The sequence below is a fragment of the Python bivittatus genome, unplaced genomic scaffold, assembly GCF_059951505.1.
Source record: "Python bivittatus isolate LINGU-HERP-01145 unplaced genomic scaffold, Pbiv_v1 ctg000700_np1212, whole genome shotgun sequence".
In the NCBI taxonomy this organism is placed as follows: Eukaryota; Metazoa; Chordata; class Lepidosauria; order Squamata; family Pythonidae; genus Python; species Python bivittatus.
The window spans coordinates 96,515,112-96,530,497 of record NW_028277098.1 but is presented as its reverse complement, the minus strand read 5'-3'; the positions used below and the strand labels follow the sequence as shown (position 1 = coordinate 96,530,497).

The 15,386-nt window shown below is 40.8% G+C and overlaps 1 long non-coding RNA gene across 11 annotated transcripts in view; it reads right to left on the bottom strand.

Annotated features, from left to right (window-relative positions):
- Positions 1 to 15,386, bottom strand: part of LOC107326494 (uncharacterized) — a 138,131-nt gene that overhangs the window by 77,392 nt on the left and 45,353 nt on the right. For 7 of the 11 annotated variants that reach the window (XR_015798507.1, XR_015798508.1, XR_015798501.1 and 4 more), the window contains exons 3-5: positions 10,010 to 12,759; positions 3,805 to 4,206; positions 2,240 to 2,684 (exon numbers count right to left, since the gene is read on the bottom strand). This is a non-coding gene — a long non-coding RNA (uncharacterized LOC107326494). The remainder of the gene's footprint in view (positions 1 to 2,239; positions 2,685 to 3,804; positions 4,207 to 10,009; positions 12,760 to 15,386) is intronic. The other 4 variants (XR_015798506.1, XR_015798504.1, XR_015798500.1 and 1 more) reach the window with 4 other exon arrangements.

The window sequence follows — 15,386 nt, the reverse complement described above, 5'->3', positions numbered from 1 at the left end:
AGTTCATTTTTGGATTGCATTTTTTTCAGCCATAAATGAGTTGATTCTGGTGAGAATGAACTTCCTCCTTCCTCTATGTGTGTTTCTGTCTTCCTAATGCATAGAATCAACCCCCTGAAATCCATGAAGAAGCTTCATGGCTTAGTTTTAAGTTATTATTTCTGTGATCGTTGAACTTTCATTAAAGTTAGAGCCTGGCTGAGCAGAAAACTGAGATGGCAAGCTAACAGGAATAAGATAATTTGACCAGAAGTGCCAATTTGGATTTCAAATACAGATAAACCTTATCCTGAATGACCTCTTTGAATGACATTATGGGGGTGAGGTCTCAGCAGCTGACAGCACCTGGCCCACCTTGGCTGATCTATGATTCCAAGCTAAACCTGGAATACTGGAAGTTAGACTGGGAAATAAAAATGAAAAATCCCAGATGATGTCAACAACAATCCACTTGTTATAAAAACAGAGATATTTCTATGAAATCAGCAGGAGCCAAGCTCAACTTAAGGGAGACTTTTAATGAATCATAAGAGCACAGGTAGCACTTAGCAAACTTGGATGAACTTGAAGAAGCTTGACCACTAGCCAGACCTGGTTAGAACTTGTATGGGAAACTATCAGGACATCCCAGGGATGGGAAGTCATAAAAAAATAAATAACCAGAAGGTGATGATGACAAACCACCGTTACTAAGAAAACTGCATGGATATATTCATGGTCACCAGCATTCAAGCTCAGTTTGAAGACTTTAGTTACACAGTGAGAGACAGTTTGCTGTAGTGGTCAAAAGCACCTGGCTAGAAACTGGGAGACCGTGAATTCTAGTCCTGTCTTAGGCACAAAACCAGCTGGGTGATTTTGGGCCAGTCTCTTTCTCTCAGCCCTAGAAATAGGAAGCAATGGCAAACCATTTCCAAAAATATTGTCAATAAAATTTCATGTCCAGGCAGTTGCCGGCAGTGACTTGAAGGCACAAAGTTTCAAAATTAGTTACACAAGGGTGGAATTGAGAGCCATATGCCTCCCAGTAATAAACTACAGCTCTTTCCAAACAGTTGCAATTATTTCTGAGTTGAATGCTTGTTTCAAGTACTGTATCCCAGGGCGTTTTTCTCAACCTCCCTTTCTGACACACCTCTGACCTTCTCCACAGCCAGCATCTTCTTGGAAAAAAACATCTTCAGCAGCTCTTTGATGGCAACGGCAATGTGTTAACGTAGCCTGAAGATGGCGCTCAAGGATGCCCATGAGTGAGAACTGAGGCACTCACTTTTCCACTAAGGTTGAGCCTTCGGTATAGCCATAAACGCAAGTTCATATGGCTTATAAAATATTCAAATTGTCATGCAGGAGGCCAGCAGATCAAGGCTTGCTGGAGAGAAGGCAGGAGAGGTCACTGCGGATCTTGAAGTATAACCTAAGGGTCAGGAACATATTTGCATGCTGTAGCTATCCTGCAGTGGATGGAGGTAAGATTTTAAAATGCAACTTGGCTAACAGGCGGGGAGAGTCAATTCTCTTCTCCAGCCTATATTCATTTGCAATGCCCTCACCATTTTATAAGGCAAGGAAAAAATTGTTGGGAGGTCCAGGCGCCACATTTAGCCTTTTCACAGCATACTGGGAGTCAAGATATAAAAAAAGGAGACCAAATAATTTTCAGAACCAGGGAAAAACCTATATTGAACTCAGTTCTATTTGAATGTAAATCGGAATTAGAATTAAACTATTATTTTTTAATGCAATTAACTTTTATTCCTCCCTGTCTATTTAGTAATTTCCCCTTCTGTTGCATTAAAAATTACAGTTCAGTGGTGACATTTGGGGAGACTGGGAAGGGCTTTCAAATTGTGTGTCCATTACAAGGAGATTTGGCATCAGCTCTGATTATTTAGCAAGCATTCTCTGTCATCAGCATGTTAAATGTGGCTTATATCTTCAATGAAACCTATTGAGCTTCTTGCTATATTGCTAAAGAAAATGCCCCACTGTATTCTGAAAAGCAACCAGTGAAGCATTTTCTTGGATGAACAGCTTCTGACCACAGGTACATGTTTACCCAAATAGATTCTTCTGTACCTCATCAAAACTTCCATGGACTAACTTTCTCAGTGTGGAAATTATAGATGTAAGCATCAAATCTTTCAAGCACAACATCTCACTTCTGCATCTGAAGTCCCATAGCCCAGGAATAAATTACCATATCAGCTGTGGCTGAGATGTTTGGATTGAAGCTCACCTACATTGTTGTTGTTGTTCAGTCGTTAAGTCGTGTCCAACTCTTCGTGACCCCATGAGCCACATCGCGCCAGGCCTTCCTGTCCTTCACCGCCTCCCTGGGTTTGCTCAGTTTCATGCTCATTGCTTCAGTGATGCTATCTAACCATCTCATCCTCTGCTGTCCCCTTCTCCTTTGGCCTTCAATCTTTCCCAGCATCAGGGTCTTTTCCAAAGAGTCCTCTCTTCGCATTAGGTGACCAAAGTATCTGAGCTTGAGCTTCATTATCAATCCTTCCAATGAGCAGTCAGGGTTGATTTCCTTTAAGATTGACTGGTTTGACCTCCTATCAGTCCAGGGGACTCTTAAGAGTCTTCTCCAGCACCACAGTTCAAAGGCATCAATTCTTTGGCGCTCAGCCTTCTTTATGGTCCAGCTCTCACAGCCATACATTACTAATGAACACCTACATTGAGACATGGTTAAAAGGCAACTTGACTCATAATAACTTAGTTATGTAACTTAGTTACATAGTAACAGTAACAAACTAGAGAGCCAGTTTGGTCTAGTGGTGAAGGCACCAGGCTAGAAAGCAGAAGACTGAGTTCTAGACCTGCCTTAGGTATGAAAGGCGCCTGGGTGACTTTGGGCCAGCCCCATTCTCTCACAGCCCAACCCACCTCACAGGGTGGTTGTTGTGGGGAAAATAGGAGGAGGAAGGAGTATTAAGCATTTTTGCTGCCTTGAGTTATTTATAAAAATAATAAAGGTGGGATAAACAAAATCTAAAAAGAAAAACTTCACAGATGCATTTATCAATGTTTGTTGGCAATGACATGGGATTTGCCATTGCTTTCTTTAGAATTATTTACACACACACACACACACACACACACACTTTCCCTGCTAGCCAAAGGCCTGGGATTCCCTGGAGGTGTCCCATCTAAGCACTAACCAAATCCAATCCTGCTTAGCATTTGGAGACCAGTTAGGGTTGGTTAGATCCTACCACCTATCTGGGTAACATTCATCTTTTTTAAAAAGCTGATTGATTCAGATAGAGTCATTCCTTAGTTCCAAAACTTCTGGAAACAAATGCATTACAATCTCTGCACAATATCTAATGTTGGGTATACAGTACACACAGGTTACTCCATTTAAATCCCTGCTCAGCTAGGGAGCTCTCTTGCTGGTCTTCATCTCAGCATGGTTTCTCTTAGTTTAACCTGCTACTCAAGAGCCAGTTTGGTGTACGGTAGTGGTGAAGGCACCAGGCTAGAAACCAGGAGACCATGAGTTCTAGTCCTGCCTTAGGCATGAAGCCAGCTGGGTGACCTTGGGCCAGTCACTCTGTCTCAGCCCTAGGAAGAAAACAGTGACAACCCACTTCCAAAATCTTGCCAAGAAAATTGCAGAGATTTGTCTAGGCAGTTGTCAGGAGTCAACACTGACTCAAAGGTGCACATTCATACAACCTGCTACTCAGAGTTGTCATGAGACTTGATGAGTCTTTGGTGAGATCCAAAACTACAAAAGAAGACTGTGGGTGGAAAAGCAGAACCAATGCCAGGGAAAGAAGCACATACCTTTGAGTTCCATCTGAAGTAAGAAGAGAGGCAAGCGTGCTTATTTTAGGATCATACAGAGAATACTTTCCGAATTTCTTTTTCCCCGGTTGTCATTTGGTTTGATGAAAGGGGGGTTCCAAATGCTTTTTCACCGCAAATCATGTTTTTGATGAAATCCTCATGGATGGAGTGGGATGCTCTTCTGACATGATGACCATCTTTCATTGCATTGTCCCGTATAGTTTCTGGGAAAGTTCATTACACAGTCCATTACAGCATCCGTTTTCTGTGTTTGAATTGCTTAGGTTGAATTTTATTGTAAATCAATTCAAGTTGATAACCGGTCATCTATTTTGGTCAACAACTTGTTCTCTTATTGTAAGCTGCCTTGAGCCTTTTGGAATTGGGCAGTGAACCGGTCTTTGAAATAAATAAATAAATATTTTAATGGAAAACGTATACAGTATATGTGCTTTAAATCAAGTGAATAAATAAATAAATAGTAGTATTGTCCTTCATCATTTCCAACAGTAAGATGAGCTCATCTGCTAAAAATTAATCCATCAGTTGACAGCTCTTTTTTCTTCTAAAAAGGTATCTATATATACAAGTAGTCCTCGACTTAGGACCAGAACTTCCATCACTAAGTGATTTGGTCATTAAGTGAGTCGCACCTGATTTTACATCCCTTTTTGCCACAGTCATTAAGCAAATCCTACTTCCCCCACTGACTTTGCTTGTCAGAAGCCCCCTGGGAAGGTCACAAATGGTGATCACATGTCCCTGAGAGGCTGCAACCATCGTAAATACATGCCGGTTGCCAAGCACCCAAATTTTGATCACATGACCACAGCGATGCTGCAACAGTCATAAGTGCGAGGACCGTTTGCAAGTCATTTTTTTCAGCATGATTGTAACTTCAAATGGTCATTAAACGAATGGTCATAAGTCAAGAACTACCTGTATGTGAAACGTTTCAGTTTTATTTAGGAAATGTTTATATTGGATTATTTTTATCTATGGAACATGCACAGTGATGAAGATGATGAAATTCCTCCTTCTCTTCTGTTATTGTAACCAGAACAACTTATTGCATAAGCATCATATAATAAAAATACTAAATGCAAGCTGATCCTCAAATGTTATTAACTAGCAGATTACTGACAGCAGCAGTATGAAAACTTAGATGCAACAGTGCTATGAACTGACAGCAGTGAGACTAAAAAGATATTTAAATTATAGAGTGGGGGCTTGAAACAGAAAGTTGTTGCCTATAAAAAGCCTTCAGCCCCTTTAATCCCAGATTTTTATTTATTTATTTATTTATTTATTTATTTAATTTGTCCCCGCCCATCTCCCCACAATGGGGGACTCTGGGTGGCTTACAACACACTAAAAAACATAAATACCATTAAAAGTTATAAAACCAAACATTAGAAAAATAAACAACTAAAAAATCCAAGAGGCCGCTGGGGGCACAGCATACCACTAAGGGGCCAGCCAACCCCACTTATAGGAAGGATGCAAAAAAGGAGTTGGCCAGGTAGCAACTGAAAGGTCATTCTAGACCAGAGTTTTTCAAACTTGGCAACCTTAAGGTGTGTGGACTTCAACTCCCAGAATTCCCCAGCCAGATTATTGAAACTTAGGGCTCTGAAGTATGATTGATCAGTTGATCTATTGATAGCTCCCCTTTCTTCCAAAGTCTCAAGATGCTACGCATAATACTTCTTCCTTTCATTATCTCCTAACAACCACAATCTACTTTCTGGAGGTAGACTGGACACAAAGGGGTCTGCAGGGGGAAGGGGTGTCAGAAATGTCACCCATGTGATCAAAACCCTACCTCTGTTTTACATGAATTGTGATACACATAAAAAAGCAACAGGGCTTTCTTCATGCAGGTATGGCTCCCATCTTGACTTTTGAGACCCTCCCTGTAGATGCTTCTGTTGGCTAGAGATAGCAACGTAATCATCTTCTGTGGGAATGACTTTGGGAGACAGGAGGAAGGGCCATGAAGGTCCAGAATTGATCATGGCCCCCTCCTAATTTCTCCAGCAAGCTCCCATGGGAATGCAGGAGCACTGGCTGAGCACACATTGCTGTGTTGCCGCGGATGGAGGCAAATTCTGTCTCAGCTGTTGTGTTAAAGTTGTATCATGGCATTCTGCAAATTGGTCGCTCATCCAACTACTTGCTGCTGGTGTTGCCACAACACTGCAGCTAAGTGCTCAGTGGATAGAGGAGTCCCCTGGGAATCAGAGGCCATTCCTAAAACTCCAAGGGGGATCTTCTGCCCCTCTTAGGAAGAAAGTAGGAGGCTTGCAAGATTGATGTTAGCCTTGCAAGGTAGTCCAGACAAGAAGCACAACAATGAACACCAGCTCTATCTTTATTGTAAGGTTGCATTAACAGCATCTTGCAAGTCTGAAAGTACCCGTTCCATTCCTTACTTTTACTCTCCCCAAAACTAGGGAGGGTCTCTTCTGAGATGCTTTTGCCATCCCCACCCCTTCTTCAGACTCATTTTTCATTTACCAGACCATTGTCTAGACTGCGGCTCTTCCTCCTGTCTCCCAAGGTCATCTCCATATACCATTACATCTTCCATCAGCAATACAGGCTTGATCCTAGCTCAGTGCCCAATTTCTTAGGTCACCCTGGCTTTTACCTGTTGGCCTTAATTCCCAAGCAGACTCACATGGAAGCAAACAGGCAGCAACAGGGGCCGAGATAACTCTGTTTGATTTCTGTGTCAGAAGCAAAACAAAACAAAAACTGTGGTGCAGAAATTGTTGAGAAACCACTCCCTCTCTTGCCATACCCTTCCCTGATAATCTCAGCTCAACGCAACACAAATCGTAGACAGGTGTGGCTCTAATGTGGAAACTTCCACAGGAATTTGCGTCTTGCTGTAGAGTTTTGATTTTCCCTGCCTCTCTAACTGGGGAGGGGAGTGGGGAGGCTTCCAGTAATGAATGGATTGGAATAGTGTAGGCAGTTCTGATGTAGGAGAGGTTGTGAAGGTCTGAAAAATGGGAAACAAACTAAATGGGAGGTTATCTTCATGAAAAAAAAGGTTATTGGTCAAAAGACATAATTCCTGCATCATGCTTTTCGACCACTAACCCTTCTTGATGAAGATAACCCTCAGGGGGAGATGGGTGCATATAAATTTAATTAAGTAAGTAAGTAAGTAAAAGTTTGCCAATTCCAAATCCCCGACAAAGGGATCTCAAAGAAGACATCCAATGCCAAGTCTATTTATTTCATTTTTATCTCATCTTTATTCTTTTTTATAAATAACTCAAGGTGGGGAACATATCTAATACTCCTTCCTCCTCCTTTTTTCCCCCACAACAACAACTCTGTGAGGTGGGTTAGGCTGAGAGAGAGGGAATGGTCTAAAGTCACCCAGCCAGCTTTCATGCCTAAGGAAGGACCAGAACGCACAGTCTCCTGGATTCTAGGCCAGCATCTTAACCACTATACCAGACTGACTCTCTTAAGCAGTCTGTTTTTATTTCAACTAGCATTGGATGCTACCCTAATCATCTGTTAAAAAGATGTTAAAATCATCTTTTGTTGCTCAGTTGTTCAGTCACATTCAGCTCTGTAACCCAACAGACATCATTTCACCAGGACCATCTACTACTAACGGCTTCTTCTGCAAGCTACTGTGTCTTTGGTGATAGTTTCTAAGGGCCTTGTTTTCTGCCAGCCTCTTTATTGATTGCCTTTCATTTTTCCAAGCATCAAGGTCTTCTCTAATCGCTCTTGGTTTTGTATTTTGGGTCCAAATATCTAAAGTTTAGTTTTATGATTAGTGCTTTCATAAGCAGTTTGTGTGTGTGTGCGCACACGCATGCGCACGCCTTCAAGGCAGTGTTGACTCCTGGACTAGTCCCTGCAGTTTTCTTGGCAAGATTTTTCAGAAGTGGTTTGCCTTTTCCTTCCTAGGGCTGAGAGAGAGGGACTGGCCAAGGTCACCCAGCTGGCTTTGTGCCTCAGAGAGAACTAGAACTCAGGGTCTTCCAGTTTCTAGCCTGGTCCCCTAACCACTACACCAAACTGGGTCTCTTAAGCAGTCTGGTTTTTACTTCAACTAGCACTGAATGCCCCTTAATCATCTGTTAAAATCAGCTGATGAGGTCTTCTGGCCACCAGTGAATCTGGCTCATACTTCAATAACGAATAGTCCAGTAGTATCTTCTCACTGATGATGTCCTGATTGTTAACTCTCCTTGCTACTGGAGAAGTTTAGTCTCCCTCCCCAACTGTTTTGTTTAAAATAAAACATCAGGTGAAGATTGCCCTGGGTATTTGCAAAAACTCTTAGAAACCACTAGATAGATAACAATGCAGTCTTTTTATAGATCCAGCTTTGAGCCTTTATCCATGGTTCTTTTCTAAAACACACCGGTATTGCCATGCCCTGGGACAATTGAACATTCTATAATTTTGTAGATCAGTTCGATTGTTTTGCATATAAAGATTTGTAGAGCAATGAGTTTTTCCAGCTGCACTTTAGCATCTTTTGTAGTCTTTTACAGGAATCTGCAAACTGATGTTTTAGAGACGAAAGATGCAGAACAACTTTAAAGAGGGAGATCACTCTTTATTGAAACAATTGAAACACTTTGCTAGGTTCCAGTTTGCAAAGGAATAAGAAGGGAGAACAATAAAAAGGAAGGTCTTCTATAAAGACCTTGAATTGTGAGTTAGGAAATTCTAGGGTTCTGATTTGCTATCAAGATCTTGGGGCCATATAGGGAAAACTGATTGTGTAAAAACAGCTGTTACATTGTTGTTTTTAGTAAAGTTTTTATTGCTTTTTAATCACCAAAACAAAAACAATGATACCCTCTACTAAGTTTTTTATTCTTGTTGTATTTTTGTCACTTTTTCATAATAGCACTTTTTAATTTTTGTTTTCCTTCTTGATAGTGAAGAGAGCTGTGTTATTGTTAAGGAAAACTGTTCTTTAGAGCCAGTGGCAGTGCTGAAATAGCCATTGTCCCTTGTTAACAAGTGGAGGAACGTTGATGGGATTAAACCCCCAATTGACTATAGAACATCTGCAGTTTTACCCAGTTTATTGTTGCCTCTTCCTTACTCATTTTGCCTAAGACAATCCTAGGGGCTGGATCTCTGCTGCCTCTAGCTAATTTCATTCTGCCTTTGTTAATGGTAAGAAATACTCTACCTCTTTCTTTTCAGCAAGGAAGGGATTGGGAGGGGGGGTTTCTTTAGCAGCAGGAATAGTTCCCTTGGATGTGGCAGGATTATGTAAAGTGGGGAACTGAACCTGGTCCCTGTCAAGTTTTTTTCAAAGTTAGGAGGAAAAAACTCTCATTTCAGCCATAACACTTTGCAAATACGCAAATATACTTTGGTAGGGTTCCAAGAGATCCAGAGTATCAAAGTGGTTATTCATCACTGCATAACACACATGTGTGACCCAGCCATGATTATGAACATATTGCCATGGTCACTTGTGTGAAATATTGAAGCTGAGAGCCCCAACACAGGACAAGCCTTCAGGCCACAGAGACTAAGGACAACCACAAGTCTGCATATCATGTCAGTGGTCATACCTGCTTCACTGCAATTTTAATCCGGATATTTCTAGTGAAAAAGATGAGAAAGCCACTGTCAAGTTTCCAACCACCTGGAACTTTCCAGGCACAGGAAATTTCTGTGCTTGAAATTCCTGGAGCCTGCACCAGAATTCACAGGGTGATAACCAAGCTTAACCAAACATACATACATACATACATACATTTGTTTGTTTGTTTGTTTGTTTATAATGTTTGGTTAAGCTTGGTTATCACCCTGTGAATTCTGGTGCAGGCCCCAGGAATTTCAAGCACAGAAATTTCCTGTGCCTGGAAAGTTCTAGGTGGTTGGAAACTTGACAGTGGCTTTCTCATCTTTTTCACTAGAAATATCCGGATTAAAATTGCAGTGAAGCAGGTATGACCACTGACCATTTATTTATTTATAAATAAATAAATAAATAAATAAATAAATAAATAAATAAATAAATAAATAAATAAATAAATAAATAAAGGTGTATATGGCTGCCCATCTTGTGACACACACATTCAACTTCATTACTAAATGAATGCATTTTATGGATACTTAAAAGACATTCAGTCATAAACTAGGTAAACAGGCTATGTTCACACCACACAATCTAACCAAGGTTAATACTAACCTAGTTTAGTATGTTGTATGAATACACTGTTTGGTCTTTAACTGTCTTCATTAAGCAAGTTGTGGCTGTCCATCTTCTCCTCCAGCCAATGTCCAATTAAGTGAAGCTCACCACCTCTCTGGGTACTTGGTTCTTCTGTTGAATGACTCAACAGTTAGACAGTTTTCTTAAAAAAAAACTTTCCATTAGAATCTGCATTCCTTTCACTTGATACCATTGAGTCCTGCACCCTGTAACGTTGAAGAAAAGATTTACCATTGTTGATTGCCCTTCCTTACTTAAAAGAGCTATCCCTGCCCCTCAGCTTTTTTCAAGATTAAACATATGCTCTCCTTGGAGTATTGAATTTTCCAGTCTCTCTCTGTGAAGCTGTTCCAATTTTCAGAATCCTTCTTAAAACATGGGGCATCCAGACTGGTCACTGCATAGAAAGGTTGGGCCTGACCAATCCAAAGTGGGACATAACTATTGTTTCCTGGGAACTGGAAACTACTGTTGACACCACCTAAAATTGTGTTTATCCATTTGAAGCCACGTCATACCGGTGGCTCATCTTCAGCTTGAGTTCCACTACAGTCCCAAGAGCTTTTCTACATTTACTATTATACACTTTAGAGAGCCGTTCATTTATTTACCTACTTTCTTACAATATTTATATACTGCCCTATTCCATAAGACTCCAAGTGATTGTGCACGTGAGTTGCTTGGAAGAAATCCAGATGGACGAAACCAGGATTTAATCCAGGATTAAGCCAGGTTTCCCTTTTGCTTTTTCACAATTGCATTCCATAAGGAGAAGCAGAAGAAGGAAAGGAGTCGTTCCATTCACAACCCTGCCTTCAAACAGTAACCACAATCTTTTGCCGATAAGGCCTCCTGAATGGTTAGGATTCTGGTAGGGCCCATAATTCACAGGAAACCAGAATCCTGAGCACTGGGGCTCAGTGGATTCAAATTGCAAAAAGAGAGAAGGAAGAGAGAAAAGTTTTGGAATGGGCAGCCACAATGGTTTTGACCTACGGGTCTGTCAAATCACAGGAAATGTTTCAGCAGGAAATGAAAGCAGGGACGGGCGCTCAAATTCAATGTATTTGTCTTCCTTCCATGGAACTGTCATTGTTAGTTTGTGTGAGATATGTTTTGCCCTCTGTGTTTCAAGAACATTTTTCCTCCCAATGCTTATCTCTATGAATAACTCATTCATTTACATTTCATTCACTTCAGGACTCAAATTTCTGTTCTTACATTCTTCCGTTTTTCCTCACTGGTGGCAACAGAGCAGATTTTGGGCCCTCCATTTTATTTTCCCAAGATGCTCAAGTATCACCTCATTCCAAGGCTATGCAAAGAAGATGGAAGTTACTTTCTCCCAAGAATGGCACCGACCGATGCTATCTCAAGGGCATTCTGGGGAAGACGTGGTGGCTCAGATTAGCACATCTCCTTCCATCAGCCAGGGGAAAAAAAATCTCCTTGCCTTCGCATGGAAACCAAGGGACCGCAAAAGTTGACAGTACCAATAGTTAAAAAATACTTATTTGTTCCTATTCATTACTTACAGCATTCCTTTCAGAACCAAATAAACGAAAGGGGGCAAATGCTTTAAGAAGTTATAAAATAACTTTGGGTCCCTAATTTTTGTTGAACTACTGACCCCATCATCCCCCAGTAGAATACCCACAGGTCAAAAAAGTTGAGATTTACAGTCCATGGTTCTGTGAGGTGTTCAATTTAGGAACTACAGTTTCAATTAAGATGAAACAGCAGGTAATATATATACATATATTCATACACACACACACGCAGACATAATAAAAAAAGAAGGAATTGAAGGAATCTACTTTTGTCCTTCTCAGTTTCCAAAATAAGTTTCGCCCCCCTAAATTCTTATAATTTGCCCACCTACCCCAATATAATACCCCCCTGCACACTTTCTTAGGGAATTATTTTTTTCTGAAAAAATAGGAAGGGGATATTGGGTGCATTTTCAGGCTGCAAATTCTGCAACCCAAGATTCAGAATTAGCAACCTAAATCTTGTTAAGCTCTGTGACCAAGACATCTGTTTTCCACTCATGGACTATGTCTACACAATATGCTTGACCTGGTTCCTGAATTAATGAGTTAACCCATTTTCTGACTTGAACCGTACAATGACCAGGCTGAGTTTGTGCAAAATACTCAGCCATAAAGAATAGGGACACACCAAAATTAAAACTAACCAAGTTTACTCTGCTGTGCATCTGTAGTTGCTAAATCTTTAACTGAGCTCGGCATGCATGTTGTATCGGTACAACTCACTCCACCTCTGCACCGAATGTTGCCTTTTGAAAAGGGTGGGGCACCCTCCTTTTGATAGAGTCAGGTCCTGCAAATGTGGGATTATGGGATAGGCATTCCAGGTCAGAAGCTGTAATTTGGAGAGATTTCAACCCTAATATTTCTCCTTTGAGAAATTAAGAAAGCAAGGGCTGGACCGCATCCAGGGGAAGGGAGAGTGATTCAGAGCATACTCTGATAAACTAGTAAAAAGCAATGCCCTTTTTCAAAAAATCTGCAGCGGTGTGTGTGTGTGGGGGGGACTCTAAACATAACTGTTTTTTAAAAACACACACAAACACACAAATACAATATCAGCGAAGTGGGAGAAAGGATCCAGTCCAGCTCTTTGCAAGATATGGCTCTTTTTCTGCTTGTGAGAAGTTGTGTATAGCAGAGCAGCACTTCTCGATCTTTTTCAGGCCAAGGAACCTGTTGGTTAAAAAAATAAAATAAATTCCAGAACCGCTAATCAAGAGGCAAAGCTTTACTGACAGAAAATTGGCTGCATTTGAGTGATATTTTTCTGCTTATCTCTCAGGGAACTCCATCAGGTTTCCATGCAACCCTAGAGTTTTGTGGAATACAGTTTGAAAAATCCTACTCTACAGCCATTCCCTATAGGAAATTTGCATGTTAAAGAGAAGTATTAGGAGTATTCAGGTCTAGCCTTTTTGCTGACTTTCCATTTTTGATTGATTGATTGATTGAACAATGGCAGTGCAGAAAGTCACACCCAGGAATGAATTAGTTGATTGATTGTGGTGCTGAAAGTTGATTGACTAATCGATTGAATTTGCAAGATTTATCACCTGCCCCAACCTGACTCGGGGCAGCCTACATGAGTAAACTAGAAAGTGGAATTATCACAAGCCATTAAAACAATACACTTATTTTATTTGCTTGAGATATTCCATCGGCTTGGTTTGACTCAATCCAAGCAAATTAACACCAGCAGCAACAGCATTGAAGGATTTCCCTATGCCATCATCTTGGAGTCTAAAAGCCCACTGAAAACAAGATGGTTTTAAACACCTTCCTAAAATGAGATGAAGGTAAGGAGTAATCACACATCTGGAGCAATGTGTCCCAGAATTTCTTGGCTTCCAATCTGAAATAATCTGGTTGAGGACAAATTTACCTTTTCATGCAGATTTGCCAGTTGTCTCTTCTTCTAACTTTCTGTTGTTCCTTTGACTGCAAAATGCCCAGGATTTCATTTCAGGCTTCTTGCATGCTAAGAATGTGCTCTATGCCAGGGTTCCTCAACCTCAGCAACTTTAAGATGGGTGGACTTCAACTCCCAGAATTCCCCAGCCAGCCATGGCTGGCTGGGGAATTCTGGGAGTTGAAGTCCACCCATCTTAGTTGCTGAGGTTGAGGAACCCTGCTCTATGCTATACTGTGTTGTGCTGTGCTATGAACTATGATGCCTTCCTTGTTCCTGAGCAAGAAAACCCTTTGAATGTAAATGAATGGGGGTGAGTGGGGAATCCTTTTATTCATTACTGAAAGGTGATGGAGTTGTCTGTTACAAACCAACCATCTAACACCAAGGAAGGTCAAGAGGGATTTTGTCCTGGATCAAGGTAAACTCCTAGATATTAGAACATAAGGAAGTGGATTTTTTGCTGTTCTTTCCCCCATCCTCCTATAATCGGCAAAGTGGAGAAACAAAAGTCAGCTCTCTCACACATGGAGAGGATTCAGCCTGCAATGAGCAATGGGTCTGATAATGTGCACACTGGGAAGATCAACCACATGGATTGCTGTGGAGGTGAATATTAATTGTTTGCTAAGAACACAATTGCCTTTGGATATGACTTCTAGCAGAATACTAAAATCCCATCTACAGAAAAACTCAGCAGCTATCAATCCTCATAGATTATGTTGTAGAGCAAAGTTAACCTGGTGAATGAATTAACACATTTTCTGAGTTCTCACTATACACTGGACCCTACCTTAAGTGATGGGTTCACATAACTGCCTCAGGCACAAATACACTTACCAAGGTTAAAGCTAACCGAGATTAACAAATGTAAATGTGAACTGGCATGGGCTCCTAGATCAGAAATGCCACAAAGATTGACTGCTTTCCAGGAACACCCACCAACATCTGGAATCCCTTGTGCCATCAGGAACCCTGAAAACCTCTTAGAGCGTGTATTACACAACAAGTGTAATGACATTACTGATTTAACCCATGTTCTTAGTCGGTACGAAACGTTGAATCACAAACTAACTCAACAGCCTGGTTACACACTGAGTCATCAGAAAGAGAAAAGGATGGTCTGAGCTTAAAACTAACCAAGATTAGCTGAGGGTGTGAATCAGCCAAGGATGCCAATCAACTCTTGCAGCAGAGTTGTACAAATCTGATCTTATGTTCATCCACATGAATTGCATTTGTATGACATGATGATTTGACCTGATACTTTCTCTTGGAAAAAGAAGTTATCTAATGATGGACCAGAAAATTATCCTGGTGAGCATCCTAACTCCTTTAGGGAAGCTGACCATCTTTTCTTTTTTGACAGTTGAAAAAAAAAATATTTTTTATTCCATTATATTTTTCTGCCAAGTCAAAAATGGGTAGATAGAATTATGAGTTTTCCCCCCTACTTGGGTTGCAGTGCTGTTCATCCACCTTTGAGCAAGAAGAAAATGCTATGGAGTGAACTTTGTTGTCTCCTTCTCTGATTCTATCCTATCTTTATGGCCTCTGTTTCAGATCAAGGTCAGAAGATGGGGGGGAAAGACTGTTTTAATACCAGTTGAGCTCTGGACACCTTAAGGCTATCTCCCTCCTGGGCTGGGAATAAGATGAAGGCAACATCTTGGGGACACAGCTAAAAAAGAGATAACCAGGGCATGTTGGTACCCATGGTTAGGTGGAAGTGGGGAAAAGCCCCCATCCGTAGATTCCTAAAAGTACAATGTCAATGTCTTTAAACACTCTGAAAGACTCCCTAAATGTAAAATGATATTTTTCTTCTTTGGAAAACAAAGGGAAAAAACTTCCCCCCCAAAATAAAATAATTACTCAAAGCCAGATGTGT